Source organism: Schistocerca cancellata, unplaced genomic scaffold (assembly GCF_023864275.1).
Source record: "Schistocerca cancellata isolate TAMUIC-IGC-003103 unplaced genomic scaffold, iqSchCanc2.1 HiC_scaffold_1109, whole genome shotgun sequence".
Taxonomy (NCBI): domain Eukaryota; kingdom Metazoa; phylum Arthropoda; class Insecta; order Orthoptera; family Acrididae; genus Schistocerca; species Schistocerca cancellata.
Window position 1 is genome coordinate 937,698 of NW_026047108.1, and position 20,040 is coordinate 957,737.

General features: G+C 47.3%; 31 non-coding genes across 31 annotated transcripts; all 31 read right to left on the bottom strand.

The window, feature by feature from the left end:
- Positions 1 to 4,432: 4,432 nt before the first annotated feature.
- Positions 4,433 to 4,505, bottom strand: Trnar-ucg (transfer RNA arginine (anticodon UCG)). Its single transcript has one exon. It is a non-coding gene; the product is annotated as a tRNA-Arg (tRNA).
- Positions 4,506 to 5,061: 556 nt separating this feature from the next.
- Trnat-agu (transfer RNA threonine (anticodon AGU)) lies at positions 5,062 to 5,133 on the bottom strand. The gene has a single exon. It is a non-coding gene; the product is annotated as a tRNA-Thr (tRNA).
- A 321-nt stretch (positions 5,134 to 5,454) lies between these two features.
- Positions 5,455 to 5,527, bottom strand: Trnak-cuu (transfer RNA lysine (anticodon CUU)). Its single transcript has one exon. It is a non-coding gene; the product is annotated as a tRNA-Lys (tRNA).
- Positions 5,528 to 5,967: 440 nt separating this feature from the next.
- Positions 5,968 to 6,040, bottom strand: Trnar-ucg (transfer RNA arginine (anticodon UCG)). Its single transcript has one exon. It is a non-coding gene; the product is annotated as a tRNA-Arg (tRNA).
- Positions 6,041 to 6,605: 565 nt separating this feature from the next.
- Trnat-agu (transfer RNA threonine (anticodon AGU)) lies at positions 6,606 to 6,677 on the bottom strand. Its single transcript has one exon. It is a non-coding gene; the product is annotated as a tRNA-Thr (tRNA).
- Positions 6,678 to 6,998: 321 nt separating this feature from the next.
- Trnak-cuu (transfer RNA lysine (anticodon CUU)) lies at positions 6,999 to 7,071 on the bottom strand. Its single transcript has one exon. It is a non-coding gene; the product is annotated as a tRNA-Lys (tRNA).
- Positions 7,072 to 7,511: 440 nt separating this feature from the next.
- Positions 7,512 to 7,584, bottom strand: Trnar-ucg (transfer RNA arginine (anticodon UCG)). Its single transcript has one exon. It is a non-coding gene; the product is annotated as a tRNA-Arg (tRNA).
- Positions 7,585 to 8,119: 535 nt separating this feature from the next.
- Positions 8,120 to 8,191, bottom strand: Trnat-agu (transfer RNA threonine (anticodon AGU)). Its single transcript has one exon. It is a non-coding gene; the product is annotated as a tRNA-Thr (tRNA).
- Positions 8,192 to 8,512: 321 nt separating this feature from the next.
- Trnak-cuu (transfer RNA lysine (anticodon CUU)) lies at positions 8,513 to 8,585 on the bottom strand. Its single transcript has one exon. It is a non-coding gene; the product is annotated as a tRNA-Lys (tRNA).
- Positions 8,586 to 9,025: 440 nt separating this feature from the next.
- On the bottom strand, positions 9,026 to 9,098 carry Trnar-ucg (transfer RNA arginine (anticodon UCG)). The gene has a single exon. It is a non-coding gene; the product is annotated as a tRNA-Arg (tRNA).
- A 571-nt stretch (positions 9,099 to 9,669) lies between these two features.
- Trnat-agu (transfer RNA threonine (anticodon AGU)) lies at positions 9,670 to 9,741 on the bottom strand. The gene has a single exon. It is a non-coding gene; the product is annotated as a tRNA-Thr (tRNA).
- A 321-nt stretch (positions 9,742 to 10,062) lies between these two features.
- On the bottom strand, positions 10,063 to 10,135 carry Trnak-cuu (transfer RNA lysine (anticodon CUU)). The gene has a single exon. It is a non-coding gene; the product is annotated as a tRNA-Lys (tRNA).
- Positions 10,136 to 10,575: 440 nt separating this feature from the next.
- Trnar-ucg (transfer RNA arginine (anticodon UCG)) lies at positions 10,576 to 10,648 on the bottom strand. The gene has a single exon. It is a non-coding gene; the product is annotated as a tRNA-Arg (tRNA).
- Positions 10,649 to 11,183: 535 nt separating this feature from the next.
- On the bottom strand, positions 11,184 to 11,255 carry Trnat-agu (transfer RNA threonine (anticodon AGU)). Its single transcript has one exon. It is a non-coding gene; the product is annotated as a tRNA-Thr (tRNA).
- A 321-nt stretch (positions 11,256 to 11,576) lies between these two features.
- On the bottom strand, positions 11,577 to 11,649 carry Trnak-cuu (transfer RNA lysine (anticodon CUU)). Its single transcript has one exon. It is a non-coding gene; the product is annotated as a tRNA-Lys (tRNA).
- Positions 11,650 to 12,089: 440 nt separating this feature from the next.
- Trnar-ucg (transfer RNA arginine (anticodon UCG)) lies at positions 12,090 to 12,162 on the bottom strand. The gene has a single exon. It is a non-coding gene; the product is annotated as a tRNA-Arg (tRNA).
- Positions 12,163 to 12,724: 562 nt separating this feature from the next.
- On the bottom strand, positions 12,725 to 12,796 carry Trnat-agu (transfer RNA threonine (anticodon AGU)). Its single transcript has one exon. It is a non-coding gene; the product is annotated as a tRNA-Thr (tRNA).
- Positions 12,797 to 13,117: 321 nt separating this feature from the next.
- On the bottom strand, positions 13,118 to 13,190 carry Trnak-cuu (transfer RNA lysine (anticodon CUU)). Its single transcript has one exon. It is a non-coding gene; the product is annotated as a tRNA-Lys (tRNA).
- A 440-nt stretch (positions 13,191 to 13,630) lies between these two features.
- On the bottom strand, positions 13,631 to 13,703 carry Trnar-ucg (transfer RNA arginine (anticodon UCG)). The gene has a single exon. It is a non-coding gene; the product is annotated as a tRNA-Arg (tRNA).
- Positions 13,704 to 14,238: 535 nt separating this feature from the next.
- Positions 14,239 to 14,310, bottom strand: Trnat-agu (transfer RNA threonine (anticodon AGU)). Its single transcript has one exon. It is a non-coding gene; the product is annotated as a tRNA-Thr (tRNA).
- A 321-nt stretch (positions 14,311 to 14,631) lies between these two features.
- On the bottom strand, positions 14,632 to 14,704 carry Trnak-cuu (transfer RNA lysine (anticodon CUU)). The gene has a single exon. It is a non-coding gene; the product is annotated as a tRNA-Lys (tRNA).
- A 440-nt stretch (positions 14,705 to 15,144) lies between these two features.
- On the bottom strand, positions 15,145 to 15,217 carry Trnar-ucg (transfer RNA arginine (anticodon UCG)). Its single transcript has one exon. It is a non-coding gene; the product is annotated as a tRNA-Arg (tRNA).
- A 562-nt stretch (positions 15,218 to 15,779) lies between these two features.
- Trnat-agu (transfer RNA threonine (anticodon AGU)) lies at positions 15,780 to 15,851 on the bottom strand. Its single transcript has one exon. It is a non-coding gene; the product is annotated as a tRNA-Thr (tRNA).
- Positions 15,852 to 16,172: 321 nt separating this feature from the next.
- Trnak-cuu (transfer RNA lysine (anticodon CUU)) lies at positions 16,173 to 16,245 on the bottom strand. Its single transcript has one exon. It is a non-coding gene; the product is annotated as a tRNA-Lys (tRNA).
- A 440-nt stretch (positions 16,246 to 16,685) lies between these two features.
- On the bottom strand, positions 16,686 to 16,758 carry Trnar-ucg (transfer RNA arginine (anticodon UCG)). The gene has a single exon. It is a non-coding gene; the product is annotated as a tRNA-Arg (tRNA).
- A 535-nt stretch (positions 16,759 to 17,293) lies between these two features.
- Trnat-agu (transfer RNA threonine (anticodon AGU)) lies at positions 17,294 to 17,365 on the bottom strand. The gene has a single exon. It is a non-coding gene; the product is annotated as a tRNA-Thr (tRNA).
- A 321-nt stretch (positions 17,366 to 17,686) lies between these two features.
- On the bottom strand, positions 17,687 to 17,759 carry Trnak-cuu (transfer RNA lysine (anticodon CUU)). The gene has a single exon. It is a non-coding gene; the product is annotated as a tRNA-Lys (tRNA).
- Positions 17,760 to 18,199: 440 nt separating this feature from the next.
- On the bottom strand, positions 18,200 to 18,272 carry Trnar-ucg (transfer RNA arginine (anticodon UCG)). Its single transcript has one exon. It is a non-coding gene; the product is annotated as a tRNA-Arg (tRNA).
- Positions 18,273 to 18,828: 556 nt separating this feature from the next.
- Trnat-agu (transfer RNA threonine (anticodon AGU)) lies at positions 18,829 to 18,900 on the bottom strand. Its single transcript has one exon. It is a non-coding gene; the product is annotated as a tRNA-Thr (tRNA).
- Positions 18,901 to 19,221: 321 nt separating this feature from the next.
- On the bottom strand, positions 19,222 to 19,294 carry Trnak-cuu (transfer RNA lysine (anticodon CUU)). The gene has a single exon. It is a non-coding gene; the product is annotated as a tRNA-Lys (tRNA).
- A 440-nt stretch (positions 19,295 to 19,734) lies between these two features.
- On the bottom strand, positions 19,735 to 19,807 carry Trnar-ucg (transfer RNA arginine (anticodon UCG)). Its single transcript has one exon. It is a non-coding gene; the product is annotated as a tRNA-Arg (tRNA).
- Between the last annotated feature and the right edge of the window lie 233 nt (positions 19,808 to 20,040).

Below are 20,040 nucleotides of genomic sequence, written 5' to 3' on the forward strand. Positions count from 1 at the left end.
CCCAGAGCCTTGTGTACTCTGACTGTTGTAGCATAATCAACCCGTAAATGCTGGAGGCCACAGAGGTTCAGAAATTTGGTTTTTTGTTCATTTAACTGCGCCCCTGACGCCAAACAGTAGTTCCGAAGTTCAGCCGCTAATATGGTGACATCAGCTACATTGCGAATCACCACACCCACATCGTCGGCATAAGCTCCGATTACACTTTTTACCCCAGAAATCGTAATCCCAGTGAGTTTCGTCTGCAACTGTTGTAACAGAGGTTCAAGGGAGAGTACAAAAAACAACATGGACAAGGGGCTCCCTTGTGGAACCCCTCTGTTGATTTGTATTGGTCGCGTCAGTTGTGAGTTGACAGAAAGTTTGGCAGTGATTCCCATGGCCACGTTCTGAATCATGGCAATCGTGGTCTGAGAGAAACCCAATCTTTGCATAGTCTCGAGGAGGTACGCGTGATTTACGAGATCAAAAGCTTTAAAGAAATCAAGAAAGATCAGCCCACATTTCATGTCACCAGCGTTCGTTAAAGCAATGACGTCTCTGTAAAAAGCAGCCGTTTGCAGAATTGTTCTCCTGAAGGCACATGTCTGCTGTTGGCCAATGATTTTAGCAGTGAGTGGCATGAGTCTCATGTTAATTGCGCGAGCCACGATCTTATAATCAGAGTTTAACAACGAGATTGGGCGGAAATTGGTGATAGTTTTAGTACCTCTGTTTTTAGGGAGAAGCACAATTTTACATTCCTTAAAGACGGGTGGGACAGACGTTCCTTGCAAGACTTCGTTCACGACTTGAGTAATTTTGTCCCCGATAATGTGCCAATAGTGCCTGTAAAATTCAACAGGTAAGCCATCAGGGCCAGGGGATTTCCGAATCGGCGAACTGCAGACGACCTCCAATACATCTTTATTACTGAAGGCTAACGAAATAGAGTCATTTTCTTCCCTAGTTACGGTAGATGAAATGGCACTAAACAGTCCATCATAGCAGTCGTCGTGGAGAGCCGCTGATGCGTAGGTGTTGACAAAATAGTCGTGCAGAGCTTTGACAATCTCTCGCTGAGTGTCAACCGTTGTTCCATCCTCAAGTTTCAGGGCGTCAATAAAAGTCCGCCTCCTGTTCCGTGTATGTTTGACGAGGTGGTACAGAGCGGCTGCTTCATCATCTCGAACCGACGTCACTTTAGATTTTATCTTAAGGCCGTCCAGTTGCATCCTCTTCAGACTGATTAATTTTGCCTTTATTTTCCGAATGTCGTCGATTCTGGTGGTCGTCGCGTCTGCACGATCGTACAGGTCCCGTAAGATTGTGTAATAAAATTCCATCGTCTTTTTGATCTCCGCCGCCCTTTCAATTCCGAAGTACATGATGACATTTCGCAGTTTCGGCTTTGCCTGCAGAGTCCACCACTCTATAGTGCTACGAAACTTGTTAGTAGCGCGCAAGCACTGCTCCCAAGCTCGACGCACCCCCTCCTCTAGCTCAACATCCGTTAACAATGACACATTCAGGTTCCATTGATGTCTATACCATCGTGTGGGTTGTGGAAGTAATTTCAGGCACGCGATGACACCACTGTGATCGGAGAAACTGGAGGGGATCGTCTCTACTTTTAATAAATCATTCTCGAAAACGTCGGAAACATAAATCCTGTCGATTCTGCTACAGGAATTCGCGACGATGTGAGTGAAGCGTACCAATGTCGGGTACCGAATTTCCCACACATCTTTAAGTTTTAAGTCGGTCACGAGGCGCTTTAATGCAGGCGAATAATTAAAATTTGGGGACTGATCTTTCCGGGATAAGACACAATTAAAATCACCACCAATGATAATTCGTCGGGGATTTTTCCGAAATAAATAGAGTATATGTTCCTGAAAAAAAGTAGCTCGGTCTGCTCTATAGGTAGTACCGGAAGGTGCGTACAAATTGATGATGGTGACGCCGAAAACGGTGATCCCCACCCCTCTACCCGATTCCAATTTGTCAATCTCAGTAACTGGAATCCCTTCTCTAATTAAGATTGCGGTCCCCACGGCCGTTTCCGGGGAAAAATTCGTAATGCCGACAAACCCAGGAAGAGTAAATTGTGGCATGGACACCTCCTGCAAAAGTGCTATGTCAGTTCCTGACTCATATAGGTATTGTTTTAATGCGTTCAGTTTCACTTCTGATCTGATTTTATTAATATTGAGGGTCGTGATCGTATAGGCCTGTGACATAATAACAGGACGTCTGAGAGAAGGAGGGATCAACTGCCTTTAATTGTCCACATCTTCATGCCATTCCATTTTAGTAGCGGCCGCGGAATTCGTGTCTGGAACGTCACTGAGGGGTTCTCTTGCGTCTTTGTTTTTACTCTTTTTCCGGACAGCATTAACATTGGGTGGTAATCGGATTCTGTGACGGACACCGTGCAGCACCGCTGCAGCCGGAGGCGTGGGAGGGTCGTGGGTGACGTCAAGCTTCTCTCTTGACACATCTCGCGCCGGGAGCGGGTGCGCCGAAACCTCTGGCGAGCGATCAGCTGAGCCACCACTTTCACTATCAGCTTGTTTGGCAATACTCGCCGCCCGAAGCTGTTTGTTGTCAATGACAGTCCCGGGCTGCTGTGTTTGTATACCGTCGCGGAGTTGTTGACATTCATGTTGTTCTGAGGCCAGGGCCGGAGCGGCCGCCACGTGTTGTGTACCGTCCGTGCCTGGAGATATTGTTTGTATACCATCACGGCGAGCCTCGATGTGTGTACTTCCAGCAGACACGGGAGCCACACCTACTTGTTGACCTTCCTTAGTGTGTTGTTGCGGAAGTTCTGAAACATCAGCCTGTGGTAACTGAATGGCATCTACGGAAGTATCGGCGCTTGAAATTGCGGTAGAAGAATCGTCCACAATCGCCGCACCGGGTAGAACTTTTGCGTCCGAAGCGGTTCCCCGCACGTCCGGTTCCGCGGTCTCTTGCGCACTGAAGGTGTCATCATCAGAGTCACGGCTGTCACAAGTCCGACGCCTCTTATTAGTCGAGGCATCGACTTTCGCCGGTGGCTTAGTACCATTATCTCTCCTAACCAGAACCGGAAACTCATCAGGGCGAATTTCATGTAGCTCTTCCGAAGGTGCTTCAGAACTAGGGACCTCACGCTCGAACATAGGTTGATCCGCCACTACATCAGCCAACGTAAGCCTTTTACGCTGCTGCAGCGAATTCTTTAGCACAAACATTCGCCTGGGACAGTCCTGACGCAAGTGACCACTCTCGTTACAGATATGGCACGTGGGAGTTTGGCCACTGTAAGTAACATGAGCCCTATAGTCACAAACGGTTATATGAGAGGGTATATTCTGCTTGATATGCATTTCCACAGATCGGACGCCACTGTAACATTGTAACCTGTGCTGGTTCGACCACCGTTCGTTTCGAATCTGCTTGATATCCCCGAATTTGGACAGAATCTCTTTCAGATAACAGTTGTCTACTTCAGGCGGTAAGTTAAAGATACGCACATTGGTATACTCGACATCGGCATTAGAAATGATCACAGTACTTACAGATTCGTCCCGGTGTCGAAAAACAGCTCTCCCTCCGTGTTTCGCCATTATCTTGTCCAGTAACACAGGATTCAGTAATTTTACAAAGAAGCAATATTGCTCGGTATCATAATAGGCTGTGTGCACTTGATCAGAGGTAATGCCAATAACATCCACAATCCAATCATGTATTTCTAAGGAACTAGGCTGCACATAACGGGTAGACTTGTCGAACTCAAAACGGAGTGTACACTTGCGCGGAAATAACCTGGACATTGCAAAATATAGCTAGCGGTTGAACCGCTAGAATAACACAAGAACGAAAATCAAACTCGAGATCAATATACTCTAAATCAGAACACCTCACGGGCAAAGAGAAAGTTTAGTAGTAATCACGACTTGTAAACACGTGTCGGAGCGGAGCACTCAATACGTCCGATCAGCACGGTGTCTCAGGCGCGACTTTCGCTAGCCGGGCTGCACGCAACGCGTTACGAGCCATATATTACTGATTTGACCTGCGACCATCTATTGAAGATTCTTTTGACTACAGCTTATTTCCTGCTGCCACAAATCAGCTACAATCCTATTCAATGAAAAAGCATCAAATCTGCTTGAAATGATACGTGGCTATCAGCACCATTATTCAACACACATGCTCGACAGTGCGCAGACGCCTGTGGCGTAGCCCTTGGCTCCTGAATCAGATGCAGTAGTTCCAACAAAAACTCTCCTGAACGGCACTGTGCCGAAAACTTCGCTACAGATCACCCTTGTCTTGCTTGTGCTTCTGGTAGACGCCGGTTTTGCAGCCAGGAAGCGGACAGCAGCAACTTCCAACTAGTTTTAGAGTACTCAAACAACACAGTAAAACAGCATGCACCTTTTGCAGAACAGGAAAAACTCGACCGTGACAGGATTCGAACCTGCAATCTTCGGATCCGAAGTCCGACGCCTTATCCATTAGGCCACACCTTCACTGGCGCAATATACTTCTCCACACACACCTCATTTTCGCCATTTGTACACTTGGCAGAATGAATTTCCCATCTTTGACGCAGTTCTCCATCTCAAATTTCAGTACTAAAAGTACGACGCTACTTCTTGCTGTGTCCCATCGCAAGTTACATTCAAGCCCTTATGACGCTGATCAAACAAGAGAAGGCAAATCAGCTTCAATCGCTTAGTGCCATCTCAGTCGCTTGCAGAAGGTACCTCACCCTATGTGATACAATGGCGAGTTGTCGCTATTACCAAAGCGGCGGCGGCGCCGACGACGACGACGACGACGACGACGACAATCGCGAGGGTCTTTATCAGGGGTAGAAAATACATCACAAGAACTAAGTATTTCACGTCGGCATTCTCCGGAGACTGCCAAAAGCAGCAGTTTCTGGTGCCCACTTTAATAGCACCATTCACACTATTCATTTGCGAGAGCATTTCTTAAATACCGCACCCATTCATAATTTTTTTATCCTTGACCGCTTTTTTCGAAAGGGCCACGGTGGGAGGGGCTGTTACAAAATTCATTTGCCTCCTGTGAGGATCGAACTGACGACCTTTGGTTTACTAGACCAGCGCTCTGCCACTGAGCTAAGGAGGCGCCTCCTAGCGCACTTTTCGGGTACTTTGTTCTTACAGACTAGTGAATCGGAGCCCTTCAGCTCGAAACGCACCGCATGAGCGACCATTATTTGCATTTAGTTAGCACAGCTGCTGCTTTCCTACACATCTCACACTATATCGATGTACAACTAAACTTCCAAAACAACACATTTATTTCATTTCAGAGTCACTTTCAGCTTCAAATACCGTTCCTCTGATATTCATATGAAGCTAGGCATCGTCGTAACCCGTTACGTTCATTACGCAAGGCTCACGAGAGGGGCGCATGTTGGATCCGCGTAGACACAAAATTTTGCGCCGCCCAGCGTGGGGCTCGAACCCACGACCCTGAGATTAAGAGTCTCATGCTCTACCGACTGAGCTAGCCGGGCTGCACGCAACGCGTCACGAGCCATACAATACTGATTTGACCTGCGACCATCTATTGAAGATTCTTTTGACTACAGCTTATTTCCTGCTGCCACAAATCAGCTACAATCCTATTCAATGAAAAATTGTCTCCGAAAAGCATCAAATCTGCTTGAAATGATACGTGGCTATCAGCACCATTATTCAACACACATGCTCGACAGTGCGCAGACGCCTGTGGCGTAGCCCTTGGCTCCTGAATCAGATGCAGTAGTTCCAACAAAAACTCTCCTGAACGGCACTGTGCCGAAAACTTCGCTACAGATCACCCTTGTCTTGCTTGTGCTTCTGGTAGACGCCGGTTTTGCAGCCAGGAAGCGGACAGCAGCAACTTCCAACTACTTTTAGAGTACTCAAACAACACAGTAAAACAGCATGCATCTTTTGCAGAACAGGAAAAACTCGACCGTGACAGGATTCGAACCTGCAATCTTCGGATCCGAAGTCCGACGCCTTATCCATTAGGCCACACGGTCACTGGCGCAATATACTTCTCCACACACACCTCATTTTCGCCATTTGTACACTTGGCAGAATGAATTTCCCATCTTTGACGCAGTTCTCCATCTCAAATTTCAGTACTAAAAGTACGACGCTACTTCTTGCTGTGTCCCATCGCAAGTTACATTCAAGCCCTTATGACGCTGATCAAACAAGAGAAGGCAAATCAGCTTCAATCGCTTAGTGCCATCTCAGTCGCTTGCAGAAGGTACCTCACCCTATGTGATACAATGGCGAGTTGTCGCTATTACCAAAGCGGCGGCGGCGCCGACGACGACGACGACGACGACGACGACGACGACGACAATCGCGAGGGTCTTTATCAGGGGTAGAAAATACATCACAAGAACTAAGTATTTCACGTCGGCATTCTCCGGAGACTGCCAAAAGCAGCAGTTTCTGGTGCCCACTTTAATAGCACCATTCACACTATTCATTTGCGAGAGCATTTCTTAAATACCGCACCCATTCATAATTTTTTTATCCTTGACCGCTTTTTTCGAAAGGGCCACGGTGGGAGGGGCTGTTACAAAATTCATTTGCCTCCTGTGAGGATCGAACTGACGACCTTTGGTTTACTAGACCAGCGCTCTGCCACTGAGCTAAGGAGGCGCCTCCTAGCGCACTTTTCGGGTACTTTGTTCTTACAGACTAGTGAATCGGAGCCCTTCAGCTCGAAACGCACCGCATGAGCGACCATTATTTGCATTTAGTTAGCACAGCTGCTGCTTTCCTACACATCTCACACTATATCGATGTACAACTAAAATTCCAAAACAACACATTTATTTCATTTCAGAGTCACTTTCAGCTTCAAATACCGTTCCTCTGATATTCATATGAAGCTAGGCATCGTCGTAACCCGTTACGTTCATTACGCAAGGCTCACGAGAGGGGCGCATGTTGGATCCGCGTAGACACAAAATTTTGCGCCGCCCAGCGTGGGGCTCGAACCCACGACCCTGAGATTAAGAGTCTCATGCTCTACCGACTGAGCTAGCCAGGCTGCACGCAACGCGTTACGAGCCATACAATACTGATTTGACCTGCGACCATCTATTGAAGATTCTTTTGACTACAGCTTATTTGCTGCTGCCACAAATCAGCTACAATCCTATTCAATGAAAAATTGTCTCCGAAAAGCATCAAATCTGCTTGAAATGATACGTGGCTATCAGCACCATTATTCAACACACATGCTCGACAGTGCGCAGACGCCTGTGGCGTAGCCCTTGGCTCCTGAATCAGATGCAGTAGTTCCAACAAAAACTCTCCTGAACGGCACTGTGCCGAAAACTTCGCTACAGATCACCCTTGTCTTGCTTGTGCTTCTGGTAGACGCCGGTTTTGCAGCCAGGAAGCGGACAGCAGCAACTTCCAACTAGTTTTAGAGTACTCAAACAACACAGTAAAACAGCATGCATCTTTTGCAGAACAGGAAAAACTCGACCGTGACAGGATTCGAACCTGCAATCTTCGGATCCGAAGTCCGACGCCTTATCCATTAGGCCACACCTTCACTGGCGCAATATACTTCTCCACACACACCTCATTTTCGCCATTTGTACACTTGGCAGAATGAATTTCCCATCTTTGACGCAGTTCTCCATCTCAAATTTCAGTACTAAAAGTACGACGCTACTTCTTGCTGTGTCCCATCGCAAGTTACATTCAAGCCCTTATGACGCTGATCAAACAAGAGAAGGCAAATCAGCTTCAATCGCTTAGTGCCATCTCAGTCGCTTGCAGAAGGTACCTCACCCTATGTGATACAATGGCGAGTTGTCGCTATTACCAAAGCGGCGGCGGCGCCGACGACAATCGCGAGGGTCTTTATCAGGGGTAGAAAATACATCACAAGAACTAAGTATTTCACGTCGGCATTCTCCGGAGACTGCCAAAAGCAGCAGTTTCTGGTGCCCACTTTAATAGCACCATTCACACTATTCATTTGCGAGAGCATTTCTTAAATACCGCACCCATTCATAATTTTTTTATCCTTGACCGCTTTTTTCGAAAGGGCCACGGTGGGAGGGGCTGTTACAAAATTCATTTGCCTCCTGTGAGGATCGAACTGACGACCTTTGGTTTACTAGACCAGCGCTCTGCCACTGAGCTAAGGAGGCGCCTCCTAGCGCACTTTTCGGGTACTTTGTTCTTACAGACTAGTGAATCGGAGCCCTTCAGCTCGAAACGCACCGCATGAGCGACCATTATTTGCATTTAGTTAGCACAGCTGCTGCTTTCCTACACATCTCACACTATATCGATGTACAACTAAACTTCCAAAACAACACATTTATTTCATTTCAGAGTCACTTTCAGCTTCAAATACCGTTCCTCTGATATTCATATGAAGCTAGGCATCGTCGTAACCCGTTACGTTCATTACGCAAGGCTCACGAGAGGGGCGCATGTTGGATCCGCGTAGACACAAAATTTTGCGCCGCCCAGCGTGGGGCTCGAACCCACGACCCTGAGATTAAGAGTCTCATGCTCTACCGACTGAGCTAGCCGGGCTGCACGCAACGCGTCACGAGCCATACAATACTGATTTGACCTGCGACCATCTATTGAAGATTCTTTTGACTACAGCTTATTTCCTGCTGCCACAAATCAGCTACAATCCTATTCAATGAAAAATTGTCTCCGAAAAGCATCAAATCTGCTTGAAATGATACGTGGCTATCAGCACCATTATTCAACACACATGCTCGACAGTGCGCAGACGCCTGTGGCGTAGCCCTTGGCTCCTGAATCAGATGCAGTAGTTCCAACAAAAACTCTCCTGAACGGCACTGTGCCGAAAACTTCGCTACAGATCACCCTTGTCTTGCTTGTGCTTCTGGTAGACGCCGGTTTTGCAGCCAGGAAGCGGACAGCAGCAACTTCCAACTAGTTTTAGAGTACTCAAACAACACAGTAAAACAGCATGCATCTTTTGCAGAACAGGAAAAACTCGACCGTGACAGGATTCGAACCTGCAATCTTCGGATCCGAAGTCCGACGCCTTATCCATTAGGCCACACGGTCACTGGCGCAATATACTTCTCCACACACACCTCATTTTCGCCATTTGTACACTTGGCAGAATGAATTTCCCATCTTTGACGCAGTTCTCCATCTCAAATTTCAGTACTAAAAGTACGACGCTACTTCTTGCTGTGTCCCATCGCAAGTTACATTCAAGCCCTTATGACGCTGATCAAACAAGAGAAGGCAAATCAGCTTCAATCGCTTAGTGCCATCTCAGTCGCTTGCAGAAGGTACCTCACCCTATGTGATACAATGGCGAGTTGTCGCTATTACCAAAGCGGCGGCGGCGCCGACGACGACGACGACGACGACGACGACGACGACGACGACGACAATCGCGAGGGTCTTTATCAGGGGTAGAAAATACATCACAAGAACTAAGTATTTCACGTCGGCATTCTCCGGAGACTGCCAAAAGCAGCAGTTTCTGGTGCCCACTTTAATAGCACCATTCACACTATTCATTTGCGAGAGCATTTCTTAAATACCGCACCCATTCATAATTTTTTTATCCTTGACCGCTTTTTTCGAAAGGGCCACGGTGGGAGGGGCTGTTACAAAATTCATTTGCCTCCTGTGAGGATCGAACTGACGACCTTTGGTTTACTAGACCAGCGCTCTGCCACTGAGCTAAGGAGGCGCCTCCTAGCGCACTTTTCGGGTACTTTGTTCTTACAGACTAGTGAATCGGAGCCCTTCAGCTCGAAACGCACCGCATGAGCGACCATTATTTGCATTTAGTTAGCACAGCTGCTGCTTTCCTACACATCTCACACTATATCGATGTACAACTAAAATTCCAAAACAACACATTTATTTCATTTCAGAGTCACTTTCAGCTTCAAATACCGTTCCTCTGATATTCATATGAAGCTAGGCATCGTCGTAACCCGTTACGTTCATTACGCAAGGCTCACGAGAGGGGCGCATGTTGGATCCGCGTAGACACAAAATTTTGCGCCGCCCAGCGTGGGGCTCGAACCCACGACCCTGAGATTAAGAGTCTCATGCTCTACCGACTGAGCTAGCCAGGCTGCACGCAACGCGTTACGAGCCATACAATACTGATTTGACCTGCGACCATCTATTGAAGATTCTTTTGACTACAGCTTATATCCTGCTGCCACAAATCAGCTACAATCCTATTCAATGAAAAATTGTCTCCGAAAAGCATCAAATCTGCTTGAAATGATACGTGGCTATCAGCACCATTATTCAACACACATGCTCGACAGTGCGCAGACGCCTGTGGCGTAGCCCTTGGCTCCTGAATCAGATGCAGTAGTTCCAACAAAAACTCTCCTGAACGGCACTGTGCCGAAAACTTCGCTACAGATCACCCTTGTCTTGCTTGTGCTTCTGGTAGACGCCGGTTTTGCAGCCAGGAAGCGGACAGCAGCAACTTCCAACTAGTTTTAGAGTACTCAAACAACACAGTAAAACAGCATGCATCTTTTGCAGAACAGGAAAAACTCGACCGTGACAGGATTCGAACCTGCAATCTTCGGATCCGAAGTCCGACGCCTTATCCATTAGGCCACACCTTCACTGGCGCAATATACTTCTCCACACACACCTCATTTTCGCCATTTGTACACTTGGCAGAATGAATTTCCCATCTTTGACGCAGTTCTCCATCTCAAATTTCAGTACTAAAAGTACGACGCTACTTCTTGCTGTGTCCCATCGCAAGTTACATTCAAGCCCTTATGACGCTGATCAAACAAGAGAAGGCAAATCAGCTTCAATCGCTTAGTGCCATCTCAGTCGCTTGCAGAAGGTACCTCACCCTATGTGATACAATGGCGAGTTGTCGCTATTACCAAAGCGGCGGCGGCGCCGACGACAATCGCGAGGGTCTTTATCAGGGGTAGAAAATACATCACAAGAACTAAGTATTTCACGTCGGCATTCTCCGGAGACTGCCAAAAGCAGCAGTTTCTGGTGCCCACTTTAATAGCACCATTCACACTATTCATTTGCGAGAGCATTTCTTAAATACCGCACCCATTCATAATTTTTTTATCCTTGACCGCTTTTTTCGAAAGGGCCACGGTGGGAGGGGCTGTTACAAAATTCATTTGCCTCCTGTGAGGATCGAACTGACGACCTTTGGTTTACTAGACCAGCGCTCTGCCACTGAGCTAAGGAGGCGCCTCCTAGCGCACTTTTCGGGTACTTTGTTCTTACAGACTAGTGAATCGGAGCCCTTCAGCTCGAAACGCACCGCATGAGCGACCATTATTTGCATTTAGTTAGCACAGCTGCTGCTTTCCTACACATCTCACACTATATCGATGTACAACTAAACTTCCAAAACAACACATTTATTTCATTTCAGAGTCACTTTCAGCTTCAAATACCGTTCCTCTGATATTCATATGAAGCTAGGCATCGTCGTAACCCGTTACGTTCATTACGCAAGGCTCACGAGAGGGGCGCATGTTGGATCCGCGTAGACACAAAATTTTGCGCCGCCCAGCGTGGGGCTCGAACCCACGACCCTGAGATTAAGAGTCTCATGCTCTACCGACTGAGCTAGCCGGGCTGCACGCAACGCGTCACGAGCCATACAATACTGATTTGACCTGCGACCATCTATTGAAGATTCTTTTGACTACAGCTTATTTCCTGCTGCCACAAATCAGCTACAATCCTATTCAATGAAAAATTGTCTCCGAAAAGCATCAAATCTGCTTGAAATGATACGTGGCTATCAGCACCATTATTCAACACACATGCTCGACAGTGCGCAGACGCCTGTGGCGTAGCCCTTGGCTCCTGAATCAGATGCAGTAGTTCCAACAAAAACTCTCCTGAACGGCACTGTGCCGAAAACTTCGCTACAGATCACCCTTGTCTTGCTTGTGCTTCTGGTAGACGCCGGTTTTGCAGCCAGGAAGCGGACAGCAGCAACTTCCAACTAGTTTTAGAGTACTCAAACAACACAGTAAAACAGCATGCATCTTTTGCAGAACAGGAAAAACTCGACCGTGACAGGATTCGAACCTGCAATCTTCGGATCCGAAGTCCGACGCCTTATCCATTAGGCCACACGGTCACTGGCGCAATATACTTCTCCACACACACCTCATTTTCGCCATTTGTACACTTGGCAGAATGAATTTCCCATCTTTGACGCAGTTCTCCATCTCAAATTTCAGTACTAAAAGTACGACGCTACTTCTTGCTGTGTCCCATCGCAAGTTACATTCAAGCCCTTATGACGCTGATCAAACAAGAGAAGGCAAATCAGCTTCAATCGCTTAGTGCCATCTCAGTCGCTTGCAGAAGGTACCTCACCCTATGTGATACAATGGCGAGTTGTCGCTATTACCAAAGCGGCGGCGGCGCCGACGACGACGACGACGACGACGACGACGACGACAATCGCGAGGGTCTTTATCAGGGGTAGAAAATACATCACAAGAACTAAGTATTTCACGTCGGCATTCTCCGGAGACTGCCAAAAGCAGCAGTTTCTGGTGCCCACTTTAATAGCACCATTCACACTATTCATTTGCGAGAGCATTTCTTAAATACCGCACCCATTCATAATTTTTTTATCCTTGACCGCTTTTTTCGAAAGGGCCACGGTGGGAGGGGCTGTTACAAAATTCATTTGCCTCCTGTGAGGATCGAACTGACGACCTTTGGTTTACTAGACCAGCGCTCTGCCACTGAGCTAAGGAGGCGCCTCCTAGCGCACTTTTCGGGTACTTTGTTCTTACAGACTAGTGAATCGGAGCCCTTCAGCTCGAAACGCACCGCATGAGCGACCATTATTTGCATTTAGTTAGCACAGCTGCTGCTTTCCTACACATCTCACACTATATCGATGTACAACTAAAATTCCAAAACAACACATTTATTTCATTTCAGAGTCACTTTCAGCTTCAAATACCGTTCCTCTGATATTCATATGAAGCTAGGCATCGTCGTAACCCGTTACGTTCATTACGCAAGGCTCACGAGAGGGGCGCATGTTGGATCCGCGTAGACACAAAATTTTGCGCCGCCCAGCGTGGGGCTCGAACCCACGACCCTGAGATTAAGAGTCTCATGCTCTACCGACTGAGCTAGCCAGGCTGCACGCAACGCGTTACGAGCCATACAATACTGATTTGACCTGCGACCATCTATTGAAGATTCTTTTGACTACAGCTTATTTCCTGCTGCCACAAATCAGCTACAATCCTATTCAATGAAAAATTGTCTCCGAAAAGCATCAAATCTGCTTGAAATGATACGTGGCTATCAGCACCATTATTCAACACACATGCTCGACAGTGCGCAGACGCCTGTGGCGTAGCCCTTGGCTCCTGAATCAGATGCAGTAGTTCCAACAAAAACTCTCCTGAACGGCACTGTGCCGAAAACTTCGCTACAGATCACCCTTGTCTTGCTTGTGCTTCTGGTAGACGCCGGTTTTGCAGCCAGGAAGCGGACAGCAGCAACTTCCAACTAGTTTTAGAGTACTCAAACAACACAGTAAAACAGCATGCATCTTTTGCAGAACAGGAAAAACTCGACCGTGACAGGATTCGAACCTGCAATCTTCGGATCCGAAGTCCGACGCCTTATCCATTAGGCCACACCTTCACTGGCGCAATATACTTCTCCACACACACCTCATTTTCGCCATTTGTACACTTGGCAGAATGAATTTCCCATCTTTGACGCAGTTCTCCATCTCAAATTTCAGTACTAAAAGTACGACGCTACTTCTTGCTGTGTCCCATCGCAAGTTACATTCAAGCCCTTATGACGCTGATCAAACAAGAGAAGGCAAATCAGCTTCAATCGCTTAGTGCCATCTCAGTCGCTTGCAGAAGGTACCTCACCCTATGTGATACAATGGCGAGTTGTCGCTATTACCAAAGCGGCGGCGGCGCCGACGACAATCGCGAGGGTCTTTATCAGGGGTAGAAAATACATCACAAGAACTAAGTATTTCACGTCGGCATTCTCCGGAGACTGCCAAAAGCAGCAGTTTCTGGTGCCCACTTTAATAGCACCATTCACACTATTCATTTGCGAGAGCATTTCTTAAATACCGCACCCATTCATAATTTTTTTATCCTTGACCGCTTTTTTCGAAAGGGCCACGGTGGGAGGGGCTGTTACAAAATTCATTTGCCTCCTGTGAGGATCGAACTGACGACCTTTGGTTTACTAGACCAGCGCTCTGCCACTGAGCTAAGGAGGCGCCTCCTAGCGCACTTTTCGGGTACTTTGTTCTTACAGACTAGTGAATCGGAGCCCTTCAGCTCGAAACGCACCGCATGAGCGACCATTATTTGCATTTAGTTAGCACAGCTGCTGCTTTCCTACACATCTCACACTATATCGATGTACAACTAAACTTCCAAAACAACACATTTATTTCATTTCAGAGTCACTTTCAGCTTCAAATACCGTTCCTCTGATATTCATATGAAGCTAGGCATCGTCGTAACCCGTTACGTTCATTACGCAAGGCTCACGAGAGGGGCGCATGTTGGATCCGCGTAGACACAAAATTTTGCGCCGCCCAGCGTGGGGCTCGAACCCACGACCCTGAGATTAAGAGTCTCATGCTCTACCGACTGAGCTAGCCGGGCTGCACGCAACGCGTCACGAGCCATACAATACTGATTTGACCTGCGACCATCTATTGAAGATTCTTTTGACTACAGCTTATTTCCTGCTGCCACAAATCAGCTACAATCCTATTCAATGAAAAATTGTCTCCGAAAAGCATCAAATCTGCTTGAAATGATACGTGGCTATCAGCACCATTATTCAACACACATGCTCGACAGTGCGCAGACGCCTGTGGCGTAGCCCTTGGCTCCTGAATCAGATGCAGTAGTTCCAACAAAAACTCTCCTGAACGGCACTGTGCCGAAAACTTCGCTACAGATCACCCTTGTCTTGCTTGTGCTTCTGGTAGACGCCGGTTTTGCAGCCAGGAAGCGGACAGCAGCAACTTCCAACTAGTTTTAGAGTACTCAAACAACACAGTAAAACAGCATGCATCTTTTGCAGAACAGGAAAAACTCGACCGTGACAGGATTCGAACCTGCAATCTTCGGATCCGAAGTCCGACGCCTTATCCATTAGGCCACACGGTCACTGGCGCAATATACTTCTCCACACACACCTCATTTTCGCCATTTGTACACTTGGCAGAATGAATTTCCCATCTTTGACGCAGTTCTCCATCTCAAATTTCAGTACTAAAAGTACGACGCTACTTCTTGCTGTGTCCCATCGCAAGTTACATTCAAGCCCTTATGACGCTGATCAAACAAGAGAAGGCAAATCAGCTTCAATCGCTTAGTGCCATCTCAGTCGCTTGCAGAAGGTACCTCACCCTATGTGATACAATGGCGAGTTGTCGCTATTACCAAAGCGGCGGCGGCGCCGACGACGACGACGACGACGACGACGACGACGACAATCGCGAGGGTCTTTATCAGGGGTAGAAAATACATCACAAGAACTAAGTATTTCACGTCGGCATTCTCCGGAGACTGCCAAAAGCAGCAGTTTCTGGTGCCCACTTTAATAGCACCATTCACACTATTCATTTGCGAGAGCATTTCTTAAATACCGCACCCATTCATAATTTTTTTATCCTTGACCGCTTTTTTCGAAAGGGCCACGGTGGGAGGGGCTGTTACAAAATTCATTTGCCTCCTGTGAGGATCGAACTGACGACCTTTGGTTTACTAGACCAGCGCTCTGCCACTGAGCTAAGGAGGCGCCTCCTAGCGCACTTTTCGGGTACTTTGTTCTTACAGACTAGTGAATCGGAGCCCTTCAGCTCGAAACGCACCGCATGAGCGACCATTATTTGCATTTAGTTAGCACAGCTGCTGCTTTCCTACACATCTCACACTATATCGATGTACAACTAAAATTCCAAAACAACACATTTATTTCATTTCAGAGTCACTTTCAGCTTCAAATACCGTTCCTCTGATATTCATATGAAGCTAGGCATCGTCGTAACCCGTTACGTTCATTACGCAAGGCTCACGAGAGGGGCGCATGTTGGATCCGCGTAGACACAAAATTTTGCGCCGCCCAGCGTGGGGCTCGAACCCACGACCCTGAGATTAAGAGTCTCATGCTCTACCGACTGAGCTAGCCAGGCTGCACGCAACGCGTTACGAGCCATACAATACTGATTTGACCTGCGACCATCTATTGAAGATTCTTTTGACTACAGCTTATTTCCTGCTGCCACAAATCAGCTACAATCCTATTCAATGAAAAATTGTCTCCGAAAAGCATCAAATCTGCTTGAAATGATACGTGGCTATCAGCACCATTATTCAACACACATGCTCGACAGTGCGCAGACGCCTGTGGCGTAGCCCTTGGCTCCTGAATCAGATGCAGTAGTTCCAACAAAAACTCTCCTGAACGGCACTGTGCCGAAAACTTCGCTACAGATCACCCTTGTCTTGCTTGTGCTTCTGGTAGACGCCGGTTTTGCAGCCAGGAAGCGGACAGCAGCAACTTCCAACTAGTTTTAGAGTACTCAAACAACACAGTAAAACAGCATGCATCTTTTGCAGAACAGGAAAAACTCGACCGTGACAGGATTCGAACCTGCAATCTTCGGATCCGAAGTCCGACGCCTTATCCATTAGGCCACACCTTCACTGGCGCAATATACTTCTCCACACACACCTCATTTTCGCCATTTGTACACTTGGCAGAATGAATTTCCCATCTTTGACGCAGTTCTCCATCTCAAATTTCAGTACTAAAAGTACGACGCTACTTCTTGCTGTGTCCCATCGCAAGTTACATTCAAGCCCTTATGACGCTGATCAAACAAGAGAAGGCAAATCAGCTTCAATCGCTTAGTGCCATCTCAGTCGCTTGCAGAAGGTACCTCACCCTATGTGATACAATGGCGAGTTGTCGCTATTACCAAAGCGGCGGCGGCGCCGACGACAATCGCGAGGGTCTTTATCAGGGGTAGAAAATACATCACAAGAACTAAGTATTTCACGTCGGCATTCTCCGGAGACTGCCAAAAGCAGCAGTTTCTGGTGCCCACTTTAATAGCACCATTCACACTATTCATTTGCGAGAGCATTTCTTAAATACCGCACCCATTCATAATTTTTTTATCCTTGACCGCTTTTTTCGAAAGGGCCACGGTGGGAGGGGCTGTTACAAAATTCATTTGCCTCCTGTGAGGATCGAACTGACGACCTTTGGTTTACTAGACCAGCGCTCTGCCACTGAGCTAAGGAGGCGCCTCCTAGCGCACTTTTCGGGTACTTTGTTCTTACAGACTAGTGAATCGGAGCCCTTCAGCTCGAAACGCACCGCATGAGCGACCATTATTTGCATTTAGTTAGCACAGCTGCTGCTTTCCTACACATCTCACACTATATCGATGTACAACTAAACTTCCAAAACAACACATTTATTTCATTTCAGAGTCACTTTCAGCTTCAAATACCGTTCCTCTGATATTCATATGAAGCTAGGCATCGTCGTAACCCGTTACGTTCATTACGCAAGGCTCACGAGAGGGGCGCATGTTGGATCCGCGTAGACACAAAATTTTGCGCCGCCCAGCGTGGGGCTCGAACCCACGACCCTGAGATTAAGAGTCTCATGCTCTACCGACTGAGCTAGCCGGGCTGCACGCAACGCGTCACGAGCCATACAATACTGATTTGACCTGCGACCATCTATTGAAGATTCTTTTGACTACAGCTTATTTCCTGCTGCCACAAATCAGCTACAATCCTATTCAATGAAAAATTGTCTCCGAAAAGCATCAAATCTGCTTGAAATGATACGTGGCTATCAGCACCATTATTCAACACACATGCTCGACAGTGCGCAGACGCCTGTGGCGTAGCCCTTGGCTCCTGAATCAGATGCAGTAGTTCCAACAAAAACTCTCCTGAACGGCACTGTGCCGAAAACTTCGCTACAGATCACCCTTGTCTTGCTTGTGCTTCTGGTAGACGCCGGTTTTGCAGCCAGGAAGCGGACAGCAGCAACTTCCAACTAGTTTTAGAGTACTCAAACAACACAGTAAAACAGCATGCATCTTTTGCAGAACAGGAAAAACTCGACCGTGACAGGATTCGAACCTGCAATCTTCGGATCCGAAGTCCGACGCCTTATCCATTAGGCCACACGGTCACTGGCGCAATATACTTCTCCACACACACCTCATTTTCGCCATTTGTACACTTGGCAGAATGAATTTCCCATCTTTGACGCAGTTCTCCATCTCAAATTTCAGTACTAAAAGTACGACGCTACTTCTTGCTGTGTCCCATCGCAAGTTACATTCAAGCCCTTATGACGCTGATCAAACAAGAGAAGGCAAATCAGCTTCAATCGCTTAGTGCCATCTCAGTCGCTTGCAGAAGGTACCTCACCCTATGTGATACAATGGCGAGTTGTCGCTATTACCAAAGCGGCGGCGGCGCCGACGACGACGACGACGACGACGACGACAATCGCGAGGGTCTTTATCAGGGGTAGAAAATACATCACAAGAACTAAGTATTTCACGTCGGCATTCTCCGGAGACTGCCAAAAGCAGCAGTTTCTGGTGCCCACTTTAATAGCACCATTCACACTATTCATTTGCGAGAGCATTTCTTAAATACCGCACCCATTCATAATTTTTTTATCCTTGACCGCTTTTTTCGAAAGGGCCACGGTGGGAGGGGCTGTTACAAAATTCATTTGCCTCCTGTGAGGATCGAACTGACGACCTTTGGTTTACTAGACCAGCGCTCTGCCACTGAGCTAAGGAGGCGCCTCCTAGCGCACTTTTCGGGTACTTTGTTCTTACAGACTAGTGAATCGGAGCCCTTCAGCTCGAAACGCACCGCATGAGCGACCATTATTTGCATTTAGTTAGCACAGCTGCTGCTTTCCTACACATCTCACACTATATCGATGTACAACTAAAATTCCAAAACAACACATTTATTTCACTTCAGAGTCACTTTCAGCTTCAAATACCGTTCCTCTGATATTCATATGAAGCTAGGCATCGTCGTAACCCGTTACGTTCATTACGCAAGGCTCACGAGAGGGGCGCATGTTGGATCCGCGTAGACACAAAATTTTGCGCCGCCCAGCGTGGGGCTCGAACCCACGACCCTGAGATTAAGAGTCTCATGCTCTACCGACTGAGCTAGCCAGGCTGCACGCAACGCGTTACGAGCCATACAATACTGATTTGACCTGCGACCATCTATTGAAGATTCTTTTGACTACAGCTTATTTGCTGCTGCCACAAATCAGCTACAATCCTATTCAATGAAAAATTGTCTCCGAAAAGCATCAAATCTGCTTGAAATGATACGTGGCTATCAGCACCATTATTCAACACACATGCTCGACAGTGCGCAGACGCCTGTGGCGTAGCCCTTGGCTCCTGAATCAGATGCAGTAGTTCCAACAAAAACTCTCCTGAACGGCACTGTGCCGAAAACTTCGCTACAGATCACCCTTGTCTTGCTTGTGCTTCTGGTAGACGCCGGTTTTGCAGCCAGGAAGCGGACAGCAGCAACTTCCAACTAGTTTTAGAGTACTCAAACAACACAGTAAAACAGCATGCATCTTTTGCAGAACAGGAAAAACTCGACCGTGACAGGATTCGAACCTGCAATCTTCGGATCCGAAGTCCGACGCCTTATCCATTAGGCCACACCTTCACTGGCGCAATATACTTCTCCACACACACCTCATTTTCGCCATTTGTACACTTGGCAGAATGAATTTCCCATCTTTGACGCAGTTCTCCATCTCAAATTTCAGTACTAAAAGTACGACGCTACTTCTTGCTGTGTCCCATCGCAAGTTACATTCAAGCCCTTATGACGCTGATCAAACAAGAGAAGGCAAATCAGCTTCAATCGCTTAGTGCCATCTCAGTCGCTTGCAGAAG